This window comes from Leptonychotes weddellii, chromosome 2, assembly GCF_054177405.1.
Source record: "Leptonychotes weddellii isolate Sample4059 chromosome 2, ASM5417740v2, whole genome shotgun sequence".
Taxonomy (NCBI): Eukaryota; Metazoa; Chordata; class Mammalia; order Carnivora; family Phocidae; genus Leptonychotes; species Leptonychotes weddellii.
In genome coordinates, this window is record NC_138370.1 from 16,132,830 (window position 1) to 16,137,172 (window position 4,343).

Consider the following 4,343-nt stretch of genomic DNA (forward strand, 5'->3'; position numbering starts at 1 on the left):
TAATCACAGGAAACAAACTGAGTGTTGTTGGAGTGGGGGGTGGGGTGGGAGGGATGGGGTGACTGGGTGATAGACACTGGGGAGGGTATGTGCTCTGTAAGCGCTGTGAATTTTGCAAGACTGTTGAATCTCAGATCTGTACTTCTGAAACAAATAATGCAATATATGTTAAGAAAAAAAAAAGAACAAGAAGGTAGCGGGAGGGGAAGAATGAAACGGGGGAAATCGGAGGGGTAGACGAACCATGAGAGACGATGGACTCTGAAAAACAAACAGGGTTCTTGGGGGGAAGGGGGTTGGGAAGATGGGTTAGCCTGGTGGTGGGTATTGAGGAGGGCACGTTCTGCATGGAGCACTGGGTGTTATGCACGAACAATGAATCATGGAACACTTCATCTAAAACTAATGATGTAATGTATGGGGATTAACATAAGAATAAAAAAAAATTTAAAAAAAACCTATTGAATAATTAAGGAATTAGGACATTATAAATAATTTGGAAAATGATCATGAGAAAGCATCCAACACTATCTCAACTTTCACAGGCATATATACAGTATTTAATAACACAAAATGACACTGTATATCATCATCTTTAGCAAACGAAATTTAGAAAGTAACTTCTTATAGCTGATGCTGACATCCAAAATGTAGATTAAGCTTAAATTGTTCTTATACTGTATTTATCTGAGAAAAAAAGTAAATTAGCTAAAATTAAACATATTATCATTTTGCATAGACTTTGGTAATTTCAAGTGATAACTCATGAGCATATCATTAAATTAAATTAAAATAAAATTGAATATAATGGCATTTTTAACATCTTGTTGGATGTCTGAATATTTACTGCTATGGATCATTTGTGTATATTGTTTCATTACGGCCACAAAATAATTATGTGTTAATAGGAAGAAAAAGGAATGCTATTGCCTGTCACTTAGCACATTATAACAAAATTATACTTCTGGTTGCCATAATAATTCATATTGTGACTTTTTAAAAAACCTCTAGCCAAAGGTTGTCCTGAGAAGACTTTCAAAACTTATTATTAAGACACAGGATGCTCAAGAATGGCTTAGATTTATAGGATGTTGCTTTTCAATAAATTTCTTCTTAAACCAAGTTGCTGGTTTTTTATATTCCAAATATTTATAAAATTTTAATGCATTTTTAAAGAATAAAATGTTAGAACATTTTCATTCTCTCTTTTTTTTAAGATTTTATTTATTTATTTGTTAGAGAGAGCGAGAAAGGAGACAGAGCACAAGCAGGGGGAGCCGAGGGGGGAGCAGGCTCCCTGCTGAGCAAGAAGCCCAATGCAGGACTCAACCCAAGGACCCTGGGAACATGATCTGAGCCTGAACCGAAGGCAGAGGCTTAACTAACTGAGCCACCCAGGCGCCCCCATTTTCATTCTTTTATTTTGCAATACTTCTTTACAGACCTTACTTGACTATTCTTTGATTATAGAATCTGATAAGCCTGGACTGAAGAATTCCAATAAAAGTTAGCTGCTTGAAAGTCAGTAAAGATTTGACTTCTATAAGTCATGTTTTTCTTACATGGGAAATGGGGTACAGGATGTTTGTGATAATTAAAAACAACATATATGCTTACCACGTAGTAGCTTAATAAGTCATAGTTATAGTTATTGTCCTATGTTGTATTTACATTGCTTTACAGAATGGCTGGCACAGCTTAAACATTCAACAAGTACTTATGAAATGAATAAATACATACTTCCATTGCTCACCACACCAAATATTATGTATGAGAGAGGGCGGCAGGGAGATGGGATGGAGAGAGAGATTACTAGCCAGATGGAATGCTCACCTACCAATGAAATAACAATTTATAAAATATGTCCTCAATCTGACCTCTCCCTTGTCAGCAAAATTTATGAACCCAGCAATTCTGTTGTCAGGTGACAGACTTAGATCATTGAAAGGAAAACAAAACATTGCTTCAAATAAAATGAGAGCATTTCTTACAAATATTTAGATGATAATATTAAAATATTCTGTATTTTTTTGTTTCATAATTTCGCTTAATAGTGGATAGTTAGATATCAAAGTTTCCTCCACTTTGGGAAATTATACATATTTAAATAATCTTTTATGTAATTGTTTCAATTTACTAGGGCTTTAAATCTAAGTAATAGAAATCTAAATAGCATAAGATATTTTATATTTTCATGTTTTACTCTTTTCTGGTGGTTCATTAAGTCAATAACATCTAATTCCCCAAATTGTGGAAGGTGCCGGAGAAGAGAAAGAGAGGGATTTGTAGAAGTTTTAGAATCTTTTTAGGAGATAACTTTTAAATGTGAATTACTTAAGCAAACGTCAAGATGTCCTAACATTATAAACCAAACTGTATACCACAGAGGCTTAGATAATGGGACAAATAAATTGTTAGAAGTTTTTATAATGAAAGCAATATGAGGTAATCTTATTAAGGTAGAGAAGAAAGACTAGATTTTAAGTGGTGGGAAACATAACGGAAGAGCAAAGGAGAAACGGTGAGCATATCATGGAGGGAACAGAGTGTAACAGACCTGAGAACAGAATTGTTTCAATGAGTTGGGAGTGGAAGTGGGATAAGAACATCAAGAACCCGGGATGCCAGGCGACATTATTTAATTTGATGTTAAAGAAGTGTAGGTCTGAGGATGTACAAGAGGCGTGATGAAAGCATCCATAGACTAGTTATATGTTGGGTGACCTGACCAATGCAGAGCTGGGAATGACCCTGCTTGGGTATGACTGGCGATGGCTGAATTGCCTACATAAGATGGATAAAATGATCCTAAGCACAGCACTGGGAAGTTACAATGAGATTATGGTGTTTATTTGTACACCTGGCTTGCACTGTAATCAGGTTCTATTTATTTTCTCTTCGGTGACCTCTTTGGCAAGTTCTGTGCATTAGGAATAAAGCAATCAGAGCATAAATTTAGTCACTGATGCTCATTGCAGCTTATGAACACATCAGTGGGCACAATGTAGTATTTTCATGGCCATCTCATAATGAAAACTAAACTGACCAAACTTTTTCTGAAGGACATACTAGAAAAGGCTATGCTGTAACTTGCCAGCTCAGTTCCAGGGAAAAGTACTGAGTGCAATTTTATGTGAAGACAGAATGTCTATGGAGGGTTTCAATATCATGGTGGTAGGGATACATTCTAAATTATGGATGATGATTAATAGCCCTACAAGCCCCTCTATCGATTCTCCAGTTGGCTTCTTGCCTTTGATGTTCAATACAGTCATGCTAATTTTGTCTCTAAAAATAGTCTACTGTTCTGTTGTTAATGTTTTCAATTTTAGCAGTTGTTTTTTGTTGACTTTAATCTAATTTAATTTTTGTATATATAAAATCATTCACATGACTCAAAAGTCAAAACCAATGTTTATAAGCATATTCAGAAATCTTGAGTCTATTCCAAATTCATCTACTTTGTTCCTATCCATCATTTTCATTGGTTCCTTGTTTATCATATCCAGGTAGTGTAGTGTTTGCATGCATTCTTCTCTCTTTTTTAATGCAATATATGCAATATTCCACAACCCCTGCTTTGATCACTTATAAATATATTCTGGCAGTCATGCTACTCCAATAGAAACCTTTTTCACTGAGAGAGAGAGAGAGAGAGTTTATATTTGATAATACTCCATTTGGTGGTGTACCCTAGATAGATGAACATTAATTTTATTTTTGAATCTTGTTTTTAGAAACAATGTCACACTAATAAACTTTGTGCATGCTTTTTCATATTTTTGGAGGTGAACCTTCCAGCTATATTTATGCAAAGGGGATGCTGGGTAAGGAGTGATCAGAATGACTAGTTTCTTAGATATTACTAAGGGATCCCCCTGCTTTATCAATTTGCATCCCCACCAGCCTGTACCAGACAGCCTGATTCTCTGCACCTTGCCAACAGTGTGTTTTCAAAGATTTCAATTTTTGCCAACCTAATATGTGAGAAATAGTACTCACTTCTAAAAGTTTTCTAACTATAGAAAATTAACAAGCATTACTGAAGGAATAATCACTTGCTCTACATTTTATAGTTCTGGAAATGCTCAATTATTTAGAAATTGCTCTTTAGTGTCCTCAATTTGCAGAACAACTTTTAAAACGTCAGTAACAGGCATCACGGTGTCGGTTCATTTGCCAGCCAGGGAGAGAGTCGAATCTTTCTTTGTGCTCTCCAAAGGGAAAATGTATAAAACAAACTTTACATGTCATTTGGAGCTTGAAGAGCAGTCGGTTGCGTCTCCTCTAACATTGCACAAAATATGGTAGCATATGCTGCATAATGGTCCTATTGTTCCAAC